General features: G+C 52.9%; 48 non-coding genes across 48 annotated transcripts; 16 read left to right on the top strand and 32 right to left on the bottom strand.

Annotated features, from left to right (window-relative positions):
* Positions 1–2148: 2148 nt before the first annotated feature.
* Positions 2149–2222, bottom strand: trnat-agu. Its single transcript has one exon. It is a non-coding gene; the product is annotated as a tRNA-Thr (tRNA).
* A 288-nt stretch (positions 2223–2510) lies between these two features.
* On the bottom strand, positions 2511–2584 carry trnan-guu. The gene has a single exon. It is a non-coding gene; the product is annotated as a tRNA-Asn (tRNA).
* Positions 2585–2943: 359 nt separating this feature from the next.
* Positions 2944–3016, top strand: trnak-uuu. Its single transcript has one exon. It is a non-coding gene; the product is annotated as a tRNA-Lys (tRNA).
* A 228-nt stretch (positions 3017–3244) lies between these two features.
* Positions 3245–3318, bottom strand: trnat-agu. Its single transcript has one exon. It is a non-coding gene; the product is annotated as a tRNA-Thr (tRNA).
* Positions 3319–3598: 280 nt separating this feature from the next.
* Positions 3599–3672, bottom strand: trnan-guu. Its single transcript has one exon. It is a non-coding gene; the product is annotated as a tRNA-Asn (tRNA).
* Positions 3673–4031: 359 nt separating this feature from the next.
* On the top strand, positions 4032–4104 carry trnak-uuu. Its single transcript has one exon. It is a non-coding gene; the product is annotated as a tRNA-Lys (tRNA).
* Positions 4105–4332: 228 nt separating this feature from the next.
* On the bottom strand, positions 4333–4406 carry trnat-agu. Its single transcript has one exon. It is a non-coding gene; the product is annotated as a tRNA-Thr (tRNA).
* Positions 4407–4686: 280 nt separating this feature from the next.
* Positions 4687–4760, bottom strand: trnan-guu. Its single transcript has one exon. It is a non-coding gene; the product is annotated as a tRNA-Asn (tRNA).
* A 359-nt stretch (positions 4761–5119) lies between these two features.
* Positions 5120–5192, top strand: trnak-uuu. The gene has a single exon. It is a non-coding gene; the product is annotated as a tRNA-Lys (tRNA).
* A 228-nt stretch (positions 5193–5420) lies between these two features.
* Positions 5421–5494, bottom strand: trnat-agu. The gene has a single exon. It is a non-coding gene; the product is annotated as a tRNA-Thr (tRNA).
* A 280-nt stretch (positions 5495–5774) lies between these two features.
* Positions 5775–5848, bottom strand: trnan-guu. Its single transcript has one exon. It is a non-coding gene; the product is annotated as a tRNA-Asn (tRNA).
* A 359-nt stretch (positions 5849–6207) lies between these two features.
* trnak-uuu lies at positions 6208–6280 on the top strand. Its single transcript has one exon. It is a non-coding gene; the product is annotated as a tRNA-Lys (tRNA).
* A 228-nt stretch (positions 6281–6508) lies between these two features.
* Positions 6509–6582, bottom strand: trnat-agu. The gene has a single exon. It is a non-coding gene; the product is annotated as a tRNA-Thr (tRNA).
* Positions 6583–6862: 280 nt separating this feature from the next.
* On the bottom strand, positions 6863–6936 carry trnan-guu. Its single transcript has one exon. It is a non-coding gene; the product is annotated as a tRNA-Asn (tRNA).
* Positions 6937–7295: 359 nt separating this feature from the next.
* trnak-uuu lies at positions 7296–7368 on the top strand. Its single transcript has one exon. It is a non-coding gene; the product is annotated as a tRNA-Lys (tRNA).
* A 228-nt stretch (positions 7369–7596) lies between these two features.
* trnat-agu lies at positions 7597–7670 on the bottom strand. The gene has a single exon. It is a non-coding gene; the product is annotated as a tRNA-Thr (tRNA).
* Positions 7671–7950: 280 nt separating this feature from the next.
* Positions 7951–8024, bottom strand: trnan-guu. The gene has a single exon. It is a non-coding gene; the product is annotated as a tRNA-Asn (tRNA).
* Positions 8025–8383: 359 nt separating this feature from the next.
* Positions 8384–8456, top strand: trnak-uuu. The gene has a single exon. It is a non-coding gene; the product is annotated as a tRNA-Lys (tRNA).
* A 228-nt stretch (positions 8457–8684) lies between these two features.
* Positions 8685–8758, bottom strand: trnat-agu. Its single transcript has one exon. It is a non-coding gene; the product is annotated as a tRNA-Thr (tRNA).
* Positions 8759–9038: 280 nt separating this feature from the next.
* trnan-guu lies at positions 9039–9112 on the bottom strand. The gene has a single exon. It is a non-coding gene; the product is annotated as a tRNA-Asn (tRNA).
* Positions 9113–9471: 359 nt separating this feature from the next.
* trnak-uuu lies at positions 9472–9544 on the top strand. Its single transcript has one exon. It is a non-coding gene; the product is annotated as a tRNA-Lys (tRNA).
* Positions 9545–9772: 228 nt separating this feature from the next.
* On the bottom strand, positions 9773–9846 carry trnat-agu. The gene has a single exon. It is a non-coding gene; the product is annotated as a tRNA-Thr (tRNA).
* Positions 9847–10126: 280 nt separating this feature from the next.
* Positions 10127–10200, bottom strand: trnan-guu. The gene has a single exon. It is a non-coding gene; the product is annotated as a tRNA-Asn (tRNA).
* A 359-nt stretch (positions 10201–10559) lies between these two features.
* Positions 10560–10632, top strand: trnak-uuu. The gene has a single exon. It is a non-coding gene; the product is annotated as a tRNA-Lys (tRNA).
* Positions 10633–10860: 228 nt separating this feature from the next.
* On the bottom strand, positions 10861–10934 carry trnat-agu. The gene has a single exon. It is a non-coding gene; the product is annotated as a tRNA-Thr (tRNA).
* A 280-nt stretch (positions 10935–11214) lies between these two features.
* On the bottom strand, positions 11215–11288 carry trnan-guu. The gene has a single exon. It is a non-coding gene; the product is annotated as a tRNA-Asn (tRNA).
* A 359-nt stretch (positions 11289–11647) lies between these two features.
* On the top strand, positions 11648–11720 carry trnak-uuu. The gene has a single exon. It is a non-coding gene; the product is annotated as a tRNA-Lys (tRNA).
* Positions 11721–11948: 228 nt separating this feature from the next.
* Positions 11949–12022, bottom strand: trnat-agu. The gene has a single exon. It is a non-coding gene; the product is annotated as a tRNA-Thr (tRNA).
* A 280-nt stretch (positions 12023–12302) lies between these two features.
* trnan-guu lies at positions 12303–12376 on the bottom strand. Its single transcript has one exon. It is a non-coding gene; the product is annotated as a tRNA-Asn (tRNA).
* Positions 12377–12735: 359 nt separating this feature from the next.
* Positions 12736–12808, top strand: trnak-uuu. Its single transcript has one exon. It is a non-coding gene; the product is annotated as a tRNA-Lys (tRNA).
* Positions 12809–13036: 228 nt separating this feature from the next.
* trnat-agu lies at positions 13037–13110 on the bottom strand. The gene has a single exon. It is a non-coding gene; the product is annotated as a tRNA-Thr (tRNA).
* Positions 13111–13390: 280 nt separating this feature from the next.
* trnan-guu lies at positions 13391–13464 on the bottom strand. The gene has a single exon. It is a non-coding gene; the product is annotated as a tRNA-Asn (tRNA).
* A 359-nt stretch (positions 13465–13823) lies between these two features.
* On the top strand, positions 13824–13896 carry trnak-uuu. The gene has a single exon. It is a non-coding gene; the product is annotated as a tRNA-Lys (tRNA).
* Positions 13897–14124: 228 nt separating this feature from the next.
* Positions 14125–14198, bottom strand: trnat-agu. The gene has a single exon. It is a non-coding gene; the product is annotated as a tRNA-Thr (tRNA).
* Positions 14199–14478: 280 nt separating this feature from the next.
* On the bottom strand, positions 14479–14552 carry trnan-guu. The gene has a single exon. It is a non-coding gene; the product is annotated as a tRNA-Asn (tRNA).
* Positions 14553–14911: 359 nt separating this feature from the next.
* On the top strand, positions 14912–14984 carry trnak-uuu. The gene has a single exon. It is a non-coding gene; the product is annotated as a tRNA-Lys (tRNA).
* Positions 14985–15212: 228 nt separating this feature from the next.
* trnat-agu lies at positions 15213–15286 on the bottom strand. Its single transcript has one exon. It is a non-coding gene; the product is annotated as a tRNA-Thr (tRNA).
* A 280-nt stretch (positions 15287–15566) lies between these two features.
* trnan-guu lies at positions 15567–15640 on the bottom strand. Its single transcript has one exon. It is a non-coding gene; the product is annotated as a tRNA-Asn (tRNA).
* Positions 15641–15999: 359 nt separating this feature from the next.
* trnak-uuu lies at positions 16000–16072 on the top strand. The gene has a single exon. It is a non-coding gene; the product is annotated as a tRNA-Lys (tRNA).
* A 228-nt stretch (positions 16073–16300) lies between these two features.
* trnat-agu lies at positions 16301–16374 on the bottom strand. Its single transcript has one exon. It is a non-coding gene; the product is annotated as a tRNA-Thr (tRNA).
* Positions 16375–16654: 280 nt separating this feature from the next.
* trnan-guu lies at positions 16655–16728 on the bottom strand. Its single transcript has one exon. It is a non-coding gene; the product is annotated as a tRNA-Asn (tRNA).
* A 359-nt stretch (positions 16729–17087) lies between these two features.
* On the top strand, positions 17088–17160 carry trnak-uuu. Its single transcript has one exon. It is a non-coding gene; the product is annotated as a tRNA-Lys (tRNA).
* A 228-nt stretch (positions 17161–17388) lies between these two features.
* On the bottom strand, positions 17389–17462 carry trnat-agu. The gene has a single exon. It is a non-coding gene; the product is annotated as a tRNA-Thr (tRNA).
* A 280-nt stretch (positions 17463–17742) lies between these two features.
* Positions 17743–17816, bottom strand: trnan-guu. The gene has a single exon. It is a non-coding gene; the product is annotated as a tRNA-Asn (tRNA).
* Positions 17817–18175: 359 nt separating this feature from the next.
* Positions 18176–18248, top strand: trnak-uuu. The gene has a single exon. It is a non-coding gene; the product is annotated as a tRNA-Lys (tRNA).
* A 228-nt stretch (positions 18249–18476) lies between these two features.
* On the bottom strand, positions 18477–18550 carry trnat-agu. Its single transcript has one exon. It is a non-coding gene; the product is annotated as a tRNA-Thr (tRNA).
* A 280-nt stretch (positions 18551–18830) lies between these two features.
* trnan-guu lies at positions 18831–18904 on the bottom strand. The gene has a single exon. It is a non-coding gene; the product is annotated as a tRNA-Asn (tRNA).
* A 359-nt stretch (positions 18905–19263) lies between these two features.
* On the top strand, positions 19264–19336 carry trnak-uuu. The gene has a single exon. It is a non-coding gene; the product is annotated as a tRNA-Lys (tRNA).
* The last annotated feature ends 21 nt before the right edge of the window (positions 19337–19357 follow it).

Below are 19357 nucleotides of genomic sequence, written 5' to 3'. Positions count from 1 at the left end.
TAAAAGTTGCCGGTAGAAAACCAGCGTACAACTAAGGTAGAGGCGAGTGAGATTTCGGCTCCAATGAGCGAATCCAAATAGCACTACAAATAATTAGAATATAGCTTGTCTAAAAAGAGCTGCCTGACTTGACAGATTTCACTCAAAGTTCCGTCTGACAGATTTGAGGCTCACAGCATATTGGTTATAACAACATTTTAGAACGTTCTAAAACACAAGTTATTTGAGTTTATTACAAAGGCATGACAAACGGTTTAGGTGCTTAACCGAGATAAAGTTAGTTGTAGGTTGGATATTCGACAGATATTCCCCATTCATTTTCGTAGCGTCCGCTAAAAGCAGTTAGGGACCGTCATCAAAGTGACACATCTTTTTTTTATGACAATGGCCGCGTTTCCCAGATTCGATCGTTCTTGAGGACTTAAGAAAGCTCTTAGGGAGGGTTCGGCTAAGAAGGAGCGCTAAGATAGGGTTGTTTCCCAGACGCGTTCTTAACTGCCTTCTTAAGATCCCGCCAAATAAGCTTCTTAAGAAGCTCTAGTGGGAGCTGTCCACCGCCATGGTGTTGAAACAAAATTAATCGATGCCAAGAAAAATCGATGACCCACCACTTTATCAGCACATGAATCACACACAACACCGTGTGTCTATACATGATAGTTGATATGGGTTGTGTGATGGTAGTGGTAGTGGGTTTATTGTTGGGAGTAGGGTGGTGCTGATATCAGTGCTTGGTGACTGGTGGTGACGGCGTAGGGGCTAATAGACATCAAAAGAGATTGACAAGCTCCTCTCTGGTCTGGAGTGCTCTGGTGGAGTGCTGCTCAGGATTCGCGGGGGGCGAGGTTGGTTGGCCGCTCATCTGCTCCAACGCGCACTGCTTTGTTGTGCAGCATGGCTGTGACAACAAACACGCGGCAACATTTTACAGGTGACAAGCGCAGCCCCCCCGACAAACGATGGATACATCGAAAACAACACTTCCACCTGCCAAACACCCGTTAAATGTGGGTCCTGGTGTGTGTGTGGGCCTCATTGAACCTATCCTCCTGTGGTGTTGCTGGGTTGATCATCGGTGTCACTAGGTAACTCCGGAGAGGGTAGCCACTGTCCCCGAGGAAGATGCTCCTGCCGAACTCTCCTCAGCCAGCCTCAGCCACAGCTGATTTGGCCCACACAAAGCTGTCGTGTGTGCCTCCTGGCCACCTGGCAACGATGTCCGTGACGAGGCCATCATGGTCCACTGCCACCTGGGTGTTGATGGCAGCGTAATGTTTCCTCCCAATCCAGCACGGATCCAGGGCAAAGGCTGAGGGCAAAATTACAGTGGGTTGCCCTCCGGATGTGGGGTGACACTAACGTGACGAGCCTCGATCTCTTGATGAAGTTCCAGCCGAGTTCAATTACACCTGTCAGTTTCCCTGATATCTGTGAAATACCACAGGGTCGTTGATGTTTTTATATCTAATGTAAACTCATGCAGATGCCGAATGTTTGTGAAAACGTAATGAGTGATAGTAATGATGATTCATTTTATTTATGTAGCCACAGGAACATGGGCAATTATTGATTTTTATATCGTTATTTTTTTTCTTATGCTATTATTTTTCTTGTTCTGCAGCTGTGGGCACACATTTATCATCATGCATGGTTTTAGTATTACTTTGTGTCAGATATAACTTTCCATGACGCGGCTGCAGTGAGTGTTTGGTCGCTAAGAAGGCTGTTAAGAGTGGGTCAAGCTGATCTTACATTTCCTTCTTAGTGAAAGATCTTCTTAAGCTAAGAATGACTCTGGGAAACACGTCCTTCTATCACAGCGCTCTTAGAACGCTCCTAAGAAGCTCTTAGCGCTTAAGAGCTTCTTAACGAATCTGGGAAACGCGGCCAATAACTCTTTATCAATTACTCTTATAATTTTTTTCTAACTAACCAAATAACAATGACACTTGGTAGAGTAGCCTTAGTTGTCTCTCTTATGTACCTGACTTTAAGGTAACAATGGAAGATTTTAATGGGGAGGGTCCGGCTTTCAAGTCCCTGTGTGAGCTGTGTGTTCAAACCACGGAGCGTGACTTGTGGCACGCAACCTTTGTCTCCGTTGCACCCCATGACTTTGAGACAAAGGATGCAAACTTGAGCCTAAAAAGGCACTGCTGAGATTTGAACTCAGGATCTCCTGTTTACTAGACAGGCGCTTTGACCAACTAAGCCACGGCGCCTTGCTCTGTCAGCAGAGACGGGCTCAGCCTTCTGTTTTCTCTTCGAGTGGGCGCTTTAAGGTGGGGTCGACAGCATCTTCGAAAGCCACCTTAGAACGTTATGCCCAAAATGGGGGATGGCATGCCTTCCTCGCAAATAAAAGATAGCCCGCTCGCTCGCTCGCCCTTTGACAGCTCAGTTGGTAGAGCGGAGGACTGCATTTTTTTCAGACATTTTCCAGCTCCGACGGCGGTACAGCTCATTGTCACACAGGCAAGACACACAACAGAGGAAAACAACTACACATTCGTCCCTGGGTGGGCTCGAACCACCATCCTTTCGGTTAACAGCCGAACGCGCTAGCCAATTGCGCCACAGAGACCCTGCCTTTACGGAAACAGGACCGAAAAATGGGAGGACCGGAAGACGGACGGAAACGCCGGGAGACGAGTGCCAGGAGTCCCGTGAAGAAGAGGAGGAGGAGAGGCCGCGCAAATAACTCTTCCCGCGATCGGTCGACGGGAGCAAAAGAGTGAACGACTTTGGTGGGACTCGAACCCACAACCTTTGAATGGCTTTTCCTCCACCTGCCTAGAAGTCCAATGCGCTATCCATTGCGCCACTGAGCCCCCGACGATTGACCTGTGTGGATTCGCCATGCGATCCTTAGGGGTCTGTGTAGCGAAGGAGATGTACATGCAGAGGTTCCCCGAAGGGCTCAGTGTTTCCTGCCTTTCCAGAGCCCGGATAGCTCAGTCGGCAGAGCATCAGACTTTTAATCTGAGGGTCCAGGGTTCAAGTCCCTGTTCGGGCGAAAGGGTCCTCAAACTGTGTGGCAGCGCGGGATGAAGCAGGCCTAAGTTGTCTCTCTTATGTACCTGACTTTAAGGTAACAATGGAAGCTTTTAATGGGGAGGGTCCGGCTTTCAAGTCCCTGTGTGAGCTGTGTGTTCAAACCACGGAGCGTGACTTGTGGCACGCAACCTTTGTCTCCGTTGCACCCCATGACTTTGAGACAAAGGATGCAAACTTGAGCCTAAAAAGGCACCGCTGAGATTTGAACTCAGGATCTCCTGTTTACTAGACAGGCGCTTTGACCAACTAAGCCACGGCGCCTTGCTCTGTCAGCAGAGACGGGCTCAGCCTTCTGTTTTCTCTTCGAGTGGGCGTTTTAAGGTGGGGTCGACAGCATCTTCGAAAGCCACCTTAGAACGTTTTGCCCAAAATGGGGGATGGCATGCCTTCCTCGCAAATAAAAGATCCCCTGCTCGCCCTTTGACAGCTCAGTTGGTAGAGCGGAGGACTGCATTTTTTTCAGACATTTTCCAGCTCCGACGGCGGTACAGCTCATTGTCACACAGGCAAGACACACAACAGAGGAAAACAACTACACATTCGTCCCTGGGTGGGCTCGAACCACCATCCTTTCGGTTAACAGCCGAACGCGCTAGCCAATTGCGCCACAGAGACCCTGCCTTTACGGAAACAGGACCGAAAAATGGGAGGACCGGAAGACGGACGGAAACGCCGGGAGACGAGTGCCAGGAGTCCCGTGAAGAAGAGGAGGAGGAGAGGCCGCGCAAATAACTCTTCCCGCGATCGGTCGACGGGAGCAAAAGAGTGAACGACTTTGGTGGGACTCGAACCCACAACCTTTGAATGGCTTTTCCTCCACCTGCCTAGAAGTCCAATGCGCTATCCATTGCGCCACTGAGCCCCCGACGATTGACCTGTGTGGATTCGCCATGCGATCCTTAGGGGTCTGTGTAGCGAAGGAGATGTACATGCAGAGGTTCCCCGAAGGGCTCAGTGTTCCCTGCCTTTCCAGAGCCCGGATAGCTCAGTCGGCAGAGCATCAGACTTTTAATCTGAGGGTCCAGGGTTCAAGTCCCTGTTCGGGCGAAAGGGTCCTCAAACTGTGTGGCAGCGCGGGATGAAGCAGGCCTAAGTTGTCTCTCTTATGTACCTGACTTTAAGGTAACAATGGAAGCTTTTAATGGGGAGGGTCCGGCTTTCAAGTCCCTGTGTGAGCTGTGTGTTCAAACCACGGAGCGTGACTTGTGGCACGCAACCTTTGTCTCCGTTGCACCCCATGACTTTGAGACAAAGGATGCAAACTTGAGCCTAAAAAGGCACCGCTGAGATTTGAACTCAGGATCTCCTGTTTACTAGACAGGCGCTTTGACCAACTAAGCCACGGCGCCTTGCTCTGTCAGCAGAGACGGGCTCAGCCTTCTGTTTTCTCTTCGAGTGGGCGTTTTAAGGTGGGGTCGACAGCATCTTCGAAAGCCACCTTAGAACGTTTTGCCCAAAATGGGGGATGGCATGCCTTCCTCGCAAATAAAAGATCCCCTGCTCGCCCTTTGACAGCTCAGTTGGTAGAGCGGAGGACTGCATTTTTTTCAGACATTTTCCAGCTCCGACGGCGGTACAGCTCATTGTCACACAGGCAAGACACACAACAGAGGAAAACAACTACACATTCGTCCCTGGGTGGGCTCGAACCACCATCCTTTCGGTTAACAGCCGAACGCGCTAGCCAATTGCGCCACAGAGACCCTGCCTTTACGGAAACAGGACCGAAAAATGGGAGGACCGGAAGACGGACGGAAACGCCGGGAGACGAGTGCCAGGAGTCCCGTGAAGAAGAGGAGGAGGAGAGGCCGCGCAAATAACTCTTCCCGCGATCGGTCGACGGGAGCAAAAGAGTGAACGACTTTGGTGGGACTCGAACCCACAACCTTTGAATGGCTTTTCCTCCACCTGCCTAGAAGTCCAATGCGCTATCCATTGCGCCACTGAGCCCCCGACGATTGACCTGTGTGGATTCGCCATGCGATCCTTAGGGGTCTGTGTAGCGAAGGAGATGTACATGCAGAGGTTCCCCGAAGGGCTCAGTGTTCCCTGCCTTTCCAGAGCCCGGATAGCTCAGTCGGCAGAGCATCAGACTTTTAATCTGAGGGTCCAGGGTTCAAGTCCCTGTTCGGGCGAAAGGGTCCTCAAACTGTGTGGCAGCGCGGGATGAAGCAGGCCTAAGTTGTCTCTCTTATGTACCTGACTTTAAGGTAACAATGGAAGCTTTTAATGGGGAGGGTCCGGCTTTCAAGTCCCTGTGTGAGCTGTGTGTTCAAACCACGGAGCGTGACTTGTGGCACGCAACCTTTGTCTCCGTTGCACCCCATGACTTTGAGACAAAGGATGCAAACTTGAGCCTAAAAAGGCACCGCTGAGATTTGAACTCAGGATCTCCTGTTTACTAGACAGGCGCTTTGACCAACTAAGCCACGGCGCCTTGCTCTGTCAGCAGAGACGGGCTCAGCCTTCTGTTTTCTCTTCGAGTGGGCGTTTTAAGGTGGGGTCGACAGCATCTTCGAAAGCCACCTTAGAACGTTTTGCCCAAAATGGGGGATGGCATGCCTTCCTCGCAAATAAAAGATCCCCTGCTCGCCCTTTGACAGCTCAGTTGGTAGAGCGGAGGACTGCATTTTTTTCAGACATTTTCCAGCTCCGACGGCGGTACAGCTCATTGTCACACAGGCAAGACACACAACAGAGGAAAACAACTACACATTCGTCCCTGGGTGGGCTCGAACCACCATCCTTTCGGTTAACAGCCGAACGCGCTAGCCAATTGCGCCACAGAGACCCTGCCTTTACGGAAACAGGACCGAAAAATGGGAGGACCGGAAGACGGACGGAAACGCCGGGAGACGAGTGCCAGGAGTCCCGTGAAGAAGAGGAGGAGGAGAGGCCGCGCAAATAACTCTTCCCGCGATCGGTCGACGGGAGCAAAAGAGTGAACGACTTTGGTGGGACTCGAACCCACAACCTTTGAATGGCTTTTCCTCCACCTGCCTAGAAGTCCAATGCGCTATCCATTGCGCCACTGAGCCCCCGACGATTGACCTGTGTGGATTCGCCATGCGATCCTTAGGGGTCTGTGTAGCGAAGGAGATGTACATGCAGAGGTTCCCCGAAGGGCTCAGTGTTCCCTGCCTTTCCAGAGCCCGGATAGCTCAGTCGGCAGAGCATCAGACTTTTAATCTGAGGGTCCAGGGTTCAAGTCCCTGTTCGGGCGAAAGGGTCCTCAAACTGTGTGGCAGCGCGGGATGAAGCAGGCCTAAGTTGTCTCTCTTATGTACCTGACTTTAAGGTAACAATGGAAGCTTTTAATGGGGAGGGTCCGGCTTTCAAGTCCCTGTGTGAGCTGTGTGTTCAAACCACGGAGCGTGACTTGTGGCACGCAACCTTTGTCTCCGTTGCACCCCATGACTTTGAGACAAAGGATGCAAACTTGAGCCTAAAAAGGCACCGCTGAGATTTGAACTCAGGATCTCCTGTTTACTAGACAGGCGCTTTGACCAACTAAGCCACGGCGCCTTGCTCTGTCAGCAGAGACGGGCTCAGCCTTCTGTTTTCTCTTCGAGTGGGCGTTTTAAGGTGGGGTCGACAGCATCTTCGAAAGCCACCTTAGAACGTTTTGCCCAAAATGGGGGATGGCATGCCTTCCTCGCAAATAAAAGATCCCCTGCTCGCCCTTTGACAGCTCAGTTGGTAGAGCGGAGGACTGCATTTTTTTCAGACATTTTCCAGCTCCGACGGCGGTACAGCTCATTGTCACACAGGCAAGACACACAACAGAGGAAAACAACTACACATTCGTCCCTGGGTGGGCTCGAACCACCATCCTTTCGGTTAACAGCCGAACGCGCTAGCCAATTGCGCCACAGAGACCCTGCCTTTACGGAAACAGGACCGAAAAATGGGAGGACCGGAAGACGGACGGAAACGCCGGGAGACGAGTGCCAGGAGTCCCGTGAAGAAGAGGAGGAGGAGAGGCCGCGCAAATAACTCTTCCCGCGATCGGTCGACGGGAGCAAAAGAGTGAACGACTTTGGTGGGACTCGAACCCACAACCTTTGAATGGCTTTTCCTCCACCTGCCTAGAAGTCCAATGCGCTATCCATTGCGCCACTGAGCCCCCGACGATTGACCTGTGTGGATTCGCCATGCGATCCTTAGGGGTCTGTGTAGCGAAGGAGATGTACATGCAGAGGTTCCCCGAAGGGCTCAGTGTTCCCTGCCTTTCCAGAGCCCGGATAGCTCAGTCGGCAGAGCATCAGACTTTTAATCTGAGGGTCCAGGGTTCAAGTCCCTGTTCGGGCGAAAGGGTCCTCAAACTGTGTGGCAGCGCGGGATGAAGCAGGCCTAAGTTGTCTCTCTTATGTACCTGACTTTAAGGTAACAATGGAAGCTTTTAATGGGGAGGGTCCGGCTTTCAAGTCCCTGTGTGAGCTGTGTGTTCAAACCACGGAGCGTGACTTGTGGCACGCAACCTTTGTCTCCGTTGCACCCCATGACTTTGAGACAAAGGATGCAAACTTGAGCCTAAAAAGGCACCGCTGAGATTTGAACTCAGGATCTCCTGTTTACTAGACAGGCGCTTTGACCAACTAAGCCACGGCGCCTTGCTCTGTCAGCAGAGACGGGCTCAGCCTTCTGTTTTCTCTTCGAGTGGGCGTTTTAAGGTGGGGTCGACAGCATCTTCGAAAGCCACCTTAGAACGTTTTGCCCAAAATGGGGGATGGCATGCCTTCCTCGCAAATAAAAGATCCCCTGCTCGCCCTTTGACAGCTCAGTTGGTAGAGCGGAGGACTGCATTTTTTTCAGACATTTTCCAGCTCCGACGGCGGTACAGCTCATTGTCACACAGGCAAGACACACAACAGAGGAAAACAACTACACATTCGTCCCTGGGTGGGCTCGAACCACCATCCTTTCGGTTAACAGCCGAACGCGCTAGCCAATTGCGCCACAGAGACCCTGCCTTTACGGAAACAGGACCGAAAAATGGGAGGACCGGAAGACGGACGGAAACGCCGGGAGACGAGTGCCAGGAGTCCCGTGAAGAAGAGGAGGAGGAGAGGCCGCGCAAATAACTCTTCCCGCGATCGGTCGACGGGAGCAAAAGAGTGAACGACTTTGGTGGGACTCGAACCCACAACCTTTGAATGGCTTTTCCTCCACCTGCCTAGAAGTCCAATGCGCTATCCATTGCGCCACTGAGCCCCCGACGATTGACCTGTGTGGATTCGCCATGCGATCCTTAGGGGTCTGTGTAGCGAAGGAGATGTACATGCAGAGGTTCCCCGAAGGGCTCAGTGTTCCCTGCCTTTCCAGAGCCCGGATAGCTCAGTCGGCAGAGCATCAGACTTTTAATCTGAGGGTCCAGGGTTCAAGTCCCTGTTCGGGCGAAAGGGTCCTCAAACTGTGTGGCAGCGCGGGATGAAGCAGGCCTAAGTTGTCTCTCTTATGTACCTGACTTTAAGGTAACAATGGAAGCTTTTAATGGGGAGGGTCCGGCTTTCAAGTCCCTGTGTGAGCTGTGTGTTCAAACCACGGAGCGTGACTTGTGGCACGCAACCTTTGTCTCCGTTGCACCCCATGACTTTGAGACAAAGGATGCAAACTTGAGCCTAAAAAGGCACCGCTGAGATTTGAACTCAGGATCTCCTGTTTACTAGACAGGCGCTTTGACCAACTAAGCCACGGCGCCTTGCTCTGTCAGCAGAGACGGGCTCAGCCTTCTGTTTTCTCTTCGAGTGGGCGTTTTAAGGTGGGGTCGACAGCATCTTCGAAAGCCACCTTAGAACGTTTTGCCCAAAATGGGGGATGGCATGCCTTCCTCGCAAATAAAAGATCCCCTGCTCGCCCTTTGACAGCTCAGTTGGTAGAGCGGAGGACTGCATTTTTTTCAGACATTTTCCAGCTCCGACGGCGGTACAGCTCATTGTCACACAGGCAAGACACACAACAGAGGAAAACAACTACACATTCGTCCCTGGGTGGGCTCGAACCACCATCCTTTCGGTTAACAGCCGAACGCGCTAGCCAATTGCGCCACAGAGACCCTGCCTTTACGGAAACAGGACCGAAAAATGGGAGGACCGGAAGACGGACGGAAACGCCGGGAGACGAGTGCCAGGAGTCCCGTGAAGAAGAGGAGGAGGAGAGGCCGCGCAAATAACTCTTCCCGCGATCGGTCGACGGGAGCAAAAGAGTGAACGACTTTGGTGGGACTCGAACCCACAACCTTTGAATGGCTTTTCCTCCACCTGCCTAGAAGTCCAATGCGCTATCCATTGCGCCACTGAGCCCCCGACGATTGACCTGTGTGGATTCGCCATGCGATCCTTAGGGGTCTGTGTAGCGAAGGAGATGTACATGCAGAGGTTCCCCGAAGGGCTCAGTGTTCCCTGCCTTTCCAGAGCCCGGATAGCTCAGTCGGCAGAGCATCAGACTTTTAATCTGAGGGTCCAGGGTTCAAGTCCCTGTTCGGGCGAAAGGGTCCTCAAACTGTGTGGCAGCGCGGGATGAAGCAGGCCTAAGTTGTCTCTCTTATGTACCTGACTTTAAGGTAACAATGGAAGCTTTTAATGGGGAGGGTCCGGCTTTCAAGTCCCTGTGTGAGCTGTGTGTTCAAACCACGGAGCGTGACTTGTGGCACGCAACCTTTGTCTCCGTTGCACCCCATGACTTTGAGACAAAGGATGCAAACTTGAGCCTAAAAAGGCACCGCTGAGATTTGAACTCAGGATCTCCTGTTTACTAGACAGGCGCTTTGACCAACTAAGCCACGGCGCCTTGCTCTGTCAGCAGAGACGGGCTCAGCCTTCTGTTTTCTCTTCGAGTGGGCGTTTTAAGGTGGGGTCGACAGCATCTTCGAAAGCCACCTTAGAACGTTTTGCCCAAAATGGGGGATGGCATGCCTTCCTCGCAAATAAAAGATCCCCTGCTCGCCCTTTGACAGCTCAGTTGGTAGAGCGGAGGACTGCATTTTTTTCAGACATTTTCCAGCTCCGACGGCGGTACAGCTCATTGTCACACAGGCAAGACACACAACAGAGGAAAACAACTACACATTCGTCCCTGGGTGGGCTCGAACCACCATCCTTTCGGTTAACAGCCGAACGCGCTAGCCAATTGCGCCACAGAGACCCTGCCTTTACGGAAACAGGACCGAAAAATGGGAGGACCGGAAGACGGACGGAAACGCCGGGAGACGAGTGCCAGGAGTCCCGTGAAGAAGAGGAGGAGGAGAGGCCGCGCAAATAACTCTTCCCGCGATCGGTCGACGGGAGCAAAAGAGTGAACGACTTTGGTGGGACTCGAACCCACAACCTTTGAATGGCTTTTCCTCCACCTGCCTAGAAGTCCAATGCGCTATCCATTGCGCCACTGAGCCCCCGACGATTGACCTGTGTGGATTCGCCATGCGATCCTTAGGGGTCTGTGTAGCGAAGGAGATGTACATGCAGAGGTTCCCCGAAGGGCTCAGTGTTCCCTGCCTTTCCAGAGCCCGGATAGCTCAGTCGGCAGAGCATCAGACTTTTAATCTGAGGGTCCAGGGTTCAAGTCCCTGTTCGGGCGAAAGGGTCCTCAAACTGTGTGGCAGCGCGGGATGAAGCAGGCCTAAGTTGTCTCTCTTATGTACCTGACTTTAAGGTAACAATGGAAGCTTTTAATGGGGAGGGTCCGGCTTTCAAGTCCCTGTGTGAGCTGTGTGTTCAAACCACGGAGCGTGACTTGTGGCACGCAACCTTTGTCTCCGTTGCACCCCATGACTTTGAGACAAAGGATGCAAACTTGAGCCTAAAAAGGCACCGCTGAGATTTGAACTCAGGATCTCCTGTTTACTAGACAGGCGCTTTGACCAACTAAGCCACGGCGCCTTGCTCTGTCAGCAGAGACGGGCTCAGCCTTCTGTTTTCTCTTCGAGTGGGCGTTTTAAGGTGGGGTCGACAGCATCTTCGAAAGCCACCTTAGAACGTTTTGCCCAAAATGGGGGATGGCATGCCTTCCTCGCAAATAAAAGATCCCCTGCTCGCCCTTTGACAGCTCAGTTGGTAGAGCGGAGGACTGCATTTTTTTCAGACATTTTCCAGCTCCGACGGCGGTACAGCTCATTGTCACACAGGCAAGACACACAACAGAGGAAAACAACTACACATTCGTCCCTGGGTGGGCTCGAACCACCATCCTTTCGGTTAACAGCCGAACGCGCTAGCCAATTGCGCCACAGAGACCCTGCCTTTACGGAAACAGGACCGAAAAATGGGAGGACCGGAAGACGGACGGAAACGCCGGGAGACGAGTGCCAGGAGTCCCGTGAAGAAGAGGAGGAGGAGAGGCCGCGCAAATAACTCTTCCCGCGATCGGTCGACGGGAGCAAAAGAGTGAACGACTTTGGTGGGACTCGAACCCACAACCTTTGAATGGCTTTTCCTCCACCTGCCTAGAAGTCCAATGCGCTATCCATTGCGCCACTGAGCCCCCGACGATTGACCTGTGTGGATTCGCCATGCGATCCTTAGGGGTCTGTGTAGCGAAGGAGATGTACATGCAGAGGTTCCCCGAAGGGCTCAGTGTTCCCTGCCTTTCCAGAGCCCGGATAGCTCAGTCGGCAGAGCATCAGACTTTTAATCTGAGGGTCCAGGGTTCAAGTCCCTGTTCGGGCGAAAGGGTCCTCAAACTGTGTGGCAGCGCGGGATGAAGCAGGCCTAAGTTGTCTCTCTTATGTACCTGACTTTAAGGTAACAATGGAAGCTTTTAATGGGGAGGGTCCGGCTTTCAAGTCCCTGTGTGAGCTGTGTGTTCAAACCACGGAGCGTGACTTGTGGCACGCAACCTTTGTCTCCGTTGCACCCCATGACTTTGAGACAAAGGATGCAAACTTGAGCCTAAAAAGGCACCGCTGAGATTTGAACTCAGGATCTCCTGTTTACTAGACAGGCGCTTTGACCAACTAAGCCACGGCGCCTTGCTCTGTCAGCAGAGACGGGCTCAGCCTTCTGTTTTCTCTTCGAGTGGGCGTTTTAAGGTGGGGTCGACAGCATCTTCGAAAGCCACCTTAGAACGTTTTGCCCAAAATGGGGGATGGCATGCCTTCCTCGCAAATAAAAGATCCCCTGCTCGCCCTTTGACAGCTCAGTTGGTAGAGCGGAGGACTGCATTTTTTTCAGACATTTTCCAGCTCCGACGGCGGTACAGCTCATTGTCACACAGGCAAGACACACAACAGAGGAAAACAACTACACATTCGTCCCTGGGTGGGCTCGAACCACCATCCTTTCGGTTAACAGCCGAACGCGCTAGCCAATTGCGCCACAGAGACCCTGCCTTTACGGAAACAGGACCGAAAAATGGGAGGACCGGAAGACGGACGGAAACGCCGGGAGACGAGTGCCAGGAGTCCCGTGAAGAAGAGGAGGAGGAGAGGCCGCGCAAATAACTCTTCCCGCGATCGGTCGACGGGAGCAAAAGAGTGAACGACTTTGGTGGGACTCGAACCCACAACCTTTGAATGGCTTTTCCTCCACCTGCCTAGAAGTCCAATGCGCTATCCATTGCGCCACTGAGCCCCCGACGATTGACCTGTGTGGATTCGCCATGCGATCCTTAGGGGTCTGTGTAGCGAAGGAGATGTACATGCAGAGGTTCCCCGAAGGGCTCAGTGTTCCCTGCCTTTCCAGAGCCCGGATAGCTCAGTCGGCAGAGCATCAGACTTTTAATCTGAGGGTCCAGGGTTCAAGTCCCTGTTCGGGCGAAAGGGTCCTCAAACTGTGTGGCAGCGCGGGATGAAGCAGGCCTAAGTTGTCTCTCTTATGTACCTGACTTTAAGGTAACAATGGAAGCTTTTAATGGGGAGGGTCCGGCTTTCAAGTCCCTGTGTGAGCTGTGTGTTCAAACCACGGAGCGTGACTTGTGGCACGCAACCTTTGTCTCCGTTGCACCCCATGACTTTGAGACAAAGGATGCAAACTTGAGCCTAAAAAGGCACCGCTGAGATTTGAACTCAGGATCTCCTGTTTACTAGACAGGCGCTTTGACCAACTAAGCCACGGCGCCTTGCTCTGTCAGCAGAGACGGGCTCAGCCTTCTGTTTTCTCTTCGAGTGGGCGTTTTAAGGTGGGGTCGACAGCATCTTCGAAAGCCACCTTAGAACGTTTTGCCCAAAATGGGGGATGGCATGCCTTCCTCGCAAATAAAAGATCCCCTGCTCGCCCTTTGACAGCTCAGTTGGTAGAGCGGAGGACTGCATTTTTTTCAGACATTTTCCAGCTCCGACGGCGGTACAGCTCATTGTCACACAGGCAAGACACACAACAGAGGAAAACAACTACACATTCGTCCCTGGGTGGGCTCGAACCACCATCCTTTCGGTTAACAGCCGAACGCGCTAGCCAATTGCGCCACAGAGACCCTGCCTTTACGGAAACAGGACCGAAAAATGGGAGGACCGGAAGACGGACGGAAACGCCGGGAGACGAGTGCCAGGAGTCCCGTGAAGAAGAGGAGGAGGAGAGGCCGCGCAAATAACTCTTCCCGCGATCGGTCGACGGGAGCAAAAGAGTGAACGACTTTGGTGGGACTCGAACCCACAACCTTTGAATGGCTTTTCCTCCACCTGCCTAGAAGTCCAATGCGCTATCCATTGCGCCACTGAGCCCCCGACGATTGACCTGTGTGGATTCGCCATGCGATCCTTAGGGGTCTGTGTAGCGAAGGAGATGTACATGCAGAGGTTCCCCGAAGGGCTCAGTGTTCCCTGCCTTTCCAGAGCCCGGATAGCTCAGTCGGCAGAGCATCAGACTTTTAATCTGAGGGTCCAGGGTTCAAGTCCCTGTTCGGGCGAAAGGGTCCTCAAACTGTGTGGCAGCGCGGGATGAAGCAGGCCTAAGTTGTCTCTCTTATGTACCTGACTTTAAGGTAACAATGGAAGCTTTTAATGGGGAGGGTCCGGCTTTCAAGTCCCTGTGTGAGCTGTGTGTTCAAACCACGGAGCGTGACTTGTGGCACGCAACCTTTGTCTCCGTTGCACCCCATGACTTTGAGACAAAGGATGCAAACTTGAGCCTAAAAAGGCACCGCTGAGATTTGAACTCAGGATCTCCTGTTTACTAGACAGGCGCTTTGACCAACTAAGCCACGGCGCCTTGCTCTGTCAGCAGAGACGGGCTCAGCCTTCTGTTTTCTCTTCGAGTGGGCGTTTTAAGGTGGGGTCGACAGCATCTTCGAAAGCCACCTTAGAACGTTTTGCCCAAAATGGGGGATGGCATGCCTTCCTCGCAAATAAAAGATCCCCTGCTCGCCCTTTGACAGCTCAGTTGGTAGAGCGGAGGACTGCATTTTTTTCAGACATTTTCCAGCTCCGACGGCGGTACAGCTCATTGTCACACAGGCAAGACACACAACAGAGGAAAACAACTACACATTCGTCCCTGGGTGGGCTCGAACCACCATCCTTTCGGTTAACAGCCGAACGCGCTAGCCAATTGCGCCACAGAGACCCTGCCTTTACGGAAACAGGACCGAAAAATGGGAGGACCGGAAGACGGACGGAAACGCCGGGAGACGAGTGCCAGGAGTCCCGTGAAGAAGAGGAGGAGGAGAGGCCGCGCAAATAACTCTTCCCGCGATCGGTCGACGGGAGCAAAAGAGTGAACGACTTTGGTGGGACTCGAACCCACAACCTTTGAATGGCTTTTCCTCCACCTGCCTAGAAGTCCAATGCGCTATCCATTGCGCCACTGAGCCCCCGACGATTGACCTGTGTGGATTCGCCATGCGATCCTTAGGGGTCTGTGTAGCGAAGGAGATGTACATGCAGAGGTTCCCCGAAGGGCTCAGTGTTCCCTGCCTTTCCAGAGCCCGGATAGCTCAGTCGGCAGAGCATCAGACTTTTAATCTGAGGGTCCAGGGTTCAAGTCCCTGTTCGGGCGAAAGGGTCCTCAAACTGTGTGGCAGCGCGGGATGAAGCAGGCCTAAGTTGTCTCTCTTATGTACCTGACTTTAAGGTAACAATGGAAGCTTTTAATGGGGAGGGTCCGGCTTTCAAGTCCCTGTGTGAGCTGTGTGTTCAAACCACGGAGCGTGACTTGTGGCACGCAACCTTTGTCTCCGTTGCACCCCATGACTTTGAGACAAAGGATGCAAACTTGAGCCTAAAAAGGCACCGCTGAGATTTGAACTCAGGATCTCCTGTTTACTAGACAGGCGCTTTGACCAACTAAGCCACGGCGCCTTGCTCTGTCAGCAGAGACGGGCTCAGCCTTCTGTTTTCTCTTCGAGTGGGCGTTTTAAGGTGGGGTCGACAGCATCTTCGAAAGCCACCTTAGAACGTTTTGCCCAAAATGGGGGATGGCATGCCTTCCTCGCAAATAAAAGATCCCCTGCTCGCCCTTTGACAGCTCAGTTGGTAGAGCGGAGGACTGCATTTTTTTCAGACATTTTCCAGCTCCGACGGCGGTACAGCTCATTGTCACACAGGCAAGACACACAACAGAGGAAAACAACTACACATTCGTCCCTGGGTGGGCTCGAACCACCATCCTTTCGGTTAACAGCCGAACGCGCTAGCCAATTGCGCCACAGAGACCCTGCCTTTACGGAAACAGGACCGAAAAATGGGAGGACCGGAAGACGGACGGAAACGCCGGGAGACGAGTGCCAGGAGTCCCGTGAAGAAGAGGAGGAGGAGAGGCCGCGCAAATAACTCTTCCCGCGATCGGTCGACGGGAGCAAAAGAGTGAACGACTTTGGTGGGACTCGAACCCACAACCTTTGAATGGCTTTTCCTCCACCTGCCTAGAAGTCCAATGCGCTATCCATTGCGCCACTGAGCCCCCGACGATTGACCTGTGTGGATTCGCCATGCGATCCTTAGGGGTCTGTGTAGCGAAGGAGATGTACATGCAGAGGTTCCCCGAAGGGCTCAGTGTTCCCTGCCTTTCCAGAGCCCGGATAGCTCAGTCGGCAGAGCATCAGACTTTTAATCTGAGGGTCCAGGGTTCAAGTCCCTGTTCGGGCGAAAGGGTCCTCAAACTGTGTGGCAGCGCGGGATGAAGCAGGCCTAAGTTGTCTCTCTTATGTACCTGACTTTAAGGTAACAATGGAAGCTTTTAATGGGGAGGGTCCGGCTTTCAAGTCCCTGTGTGAGCTGTGTGTTCAAACCACGGAGCGTGACTTGTGGCACGCAACCTTTGTCTCCGTTGCACCCCATGACTTTGAGACAAAGGATGCAAACTTGAGCCTAAAAAGGCACCGCTGAGATTTGAACTCAGGATCTCCTGTTTACTAGACAGGCGCTTTGACCAACTAAGCCACGGCGCCTTGCTCTGTCAGCAGAGACGGGCTCAGCCTTCTGTTTTCTCTTCGAGTGGGCGTTTTAAGGTGGGGTCGACAGCATCTTCGAAAGCCACCTTAGAACGTTTTGCCCAAAATGGGGGATGGCATGCCTTCCTCGCAAATAAAAGATCCCCTGCTCGCCCTTTGACAGCTCAGTTGGTAGAGCGGAGGACTGCATTTTTTTCAGACATTTTCCAGCTCCGACGGCGGTACAGCTCATTGTCACACAGGCAAGACACACAACAGAGGAAAACAACTACACATTCGTCCCTGGGTGGGCTCGAACCACCATCCTTTCGGTTAACAGCCGAACGCGCTAGCCAATTGCGCCACAGAGACCCTGCCTTTACGGAAACAGGACCGAAAAATGGGAGGACCGGAAGACGGACGGAAACGCCGGGAGACGAGTGCCAGGAGTCCCGTGAAGAAGAGGAGGAGGAGAGGCCGCGCAAATAACTCTTCCCGCGATCGGTCGACGGGAGCAAAAGAGTGAACGACTTTGGTGGGACTCGAACCCACAACCTTTGAATGGCTTTTCCTCCACCTGCCTAGAAGTCCAATGCGCTATCCATTGCGCCACTGAGCCCCCGACGATTGACCTGTGTGGATTCGCCATGCGATCCTTAGGGGTCTGTGTAGCGAAGGAGATGTACATGCAGAGGTTCCCCGAAGGGCTCAGTGTTCCCTGCCTTTCCAGAGCCCGGATAGCTCAGTCGGCAGAGCATCAGACTTTTAATCTGAGGGTCCAGGGTTCAAGTCCCTGTTCGGGCGAAAGGGTCCTCAAACTGTGTGGCAGCGCGGGATGAAGCAGGCCTAAGTTGTCTCTCTTATGTACCTGACTTTAAGGTAACAATGGAAGCTTTTAATGGGGAGGGTCCGGCTTTCAAGTCCCTGTGTGAGCTGTGTGTTCAAACCACGGAGCGTGACTTGTGGCACGCAACCTTTGTCTCCGTTGCACCCCATGACTTTGAGACAAAGGATGCAAACTTGAGCCTAAAAAGGCACCGCTGAGATTTGAACTCAGGATCTCCTGTTTACTAGACAGGCGCTTTGACCAACTAAGCCACGGCGCCTTGCTCTGTCAGCAGAGACGGGCTCAGCCTTCTGTTTTCTCTTCGAGTGGGCGTTTTAAGGTGGGGTCGACAGCATCTTCGAAAGCCACCTTAGAACGTTTTGCCCAAAATGGGGGATGGCATGCCTTCCTCGCAAATAAAAGATCCCCTGCTCGCCCTTTGACAGCTCAGTTGGTAGAGCGGAGGACTGCATTTTTTTCAGACATTTTCCAGCTCCGACGGCGGTACAGCTCATTGTCACACAGGCAAGACACACAACAGAGGAAAACAACTACACATTCGTCCCTGGGTGGGCTCGAACCACCATCCTTTCGGTTAACAGCCGAACGCGCTAGCCAATTGCGCCACAGAGACCCTGCCTTTACGGAAACAGGACCGAAAAATGGGAGGACCGGAAGACGGACGGAAACGCCGGGAGACGAGTGCCAGGAGTCCCGTGAAGAAGAGGAGGAGGAGAGGCCGCGCAAATAACTCTTCCCGCGATCGGTCGACGGGAGCAAAAGAGTGAACGACTTTGGTGGGACTCGAACCCACAACCTTTGAATGGCTTTTCCTCCACCTGCCTAGAAGTCCAATGCGCTATCCATTGCGCCACTGAGCCCCCGACGATTGACCTGTGTGGATTCGCCATGCGATCCTTAGGGGTCTGTGTAGCGAAGGAGATGTACATGCAGAGGTTCCCCGAAGGGCTCAGTGTTCCCTGCCTTTCCAGAGCCCGGATAGCTCAGTCGGCAGAGCATCAGACTTTTAATCTGAGGGTCCAGGGTTCAAGTCCCTGTTCGGGCGAAAGGGTCCTCAAACTGTGTGGCAGCGCGGGATGAAGCAGGCCTAAGTTGTCTCTCTTATGTACCTGACTTTAAGGTAACAATGGAAGCTTTTAATGGGGAGGGTCCGGCTTTCAAGTCCCTGTGTGAGCTGTGTGTTCAAACCACGGAGCGTGACTTGTGGCACGCAACCTTTGTCTCCGTTGCACCCCATGACTTTGAGACAAAGGATGCAAACTTGAGCCTAAAAAGGCACCGCTGAGATTTGAACTCAGGATCTCCTGTTTACTAGACAGGCGCTTTGACCAACTAAGCCACGGCGCCTTGCTCTGTCAGCAGAGACGGGCTCAGCCTTCTGTTTTCTCTTCGAGTGGGCGTTTTAAGGTGGGGTCGACAGCATCTTCGAAAGCCACCTTAGAACGTTTTGCCCAAAATGGGGGATGGCATGCCTTCCTCGCAAATAAAAGATCCCCTGCTCGCCCTTTGACAGCTCAGTTGGTAGAGCGGAGGACTGCATTTTTTTCAGACATTTTCCAGCTCCGACGGCGGTACAGCTCATTGTCACACAGGCAAGACACACAACAGAGGAAAACAACTACACATTCGTCCCTGGGTGGGCTCGAACCACCATCCTTTCGGTTAACAGCCGAACGCGCTAGCCAATTGCGCCACAGAGACCCTGCCTTTACGGAAACAGGACCGAAAAATGGGAGGACCGGAAGACGGACGGAAACGCCGGGAGACGAGTGCCAGGAGTCCCGTGAAGAAGAGGAGGAGGAGAGGCCGCGCAAATAACTCTTCCCGCGATCGGTCGACGGGAGCAAAAGAGTGAACGACTTTGGTGGGACTCGAACCCACAACCTTTGAATGGCTTTTCCTCCACCTGCCTAGAAGTCCAATGCGCTATCCATTGCGCCACTGAGCCCCCGACGATTGACCTGTGTGGATTCGCCATGCGATCCTTAGGGGTCTGTGTAGCGAAGGAGATGTACATGCAGAGGTTCCCCGAAGGGCTCAGTGTTCCCTGCCTTTCCAGAGCCCGGATAGCTCAGTCGGCAGAGCATCAGACTTTTAATCTGAGGGTCCAGGGTTCAAGTCCCTGTTCGGGCGAAAGGGTCCTCAAACTGTGTG

The sequence above is a fragment of the Hypomesus transpacificus genome, chromosome 3, assembly GCF_021917145.1.
Source record: "Hypomesus transpacificus isolate Combined female chromosome 3, fHypTra1, whole genome shotgun sequence".
NCBI lineage: Eukaryota > Metazoa > Chordata > Actinopteri > Osmeriformes > Osmeridae > Hypomesus > Hypomesus transpacificus.
The sequence above is the reverse complement of the archived record's forward strand: the minus strand, read 5'-3'. Positions and strand labels throughout refer to the sequence as shown.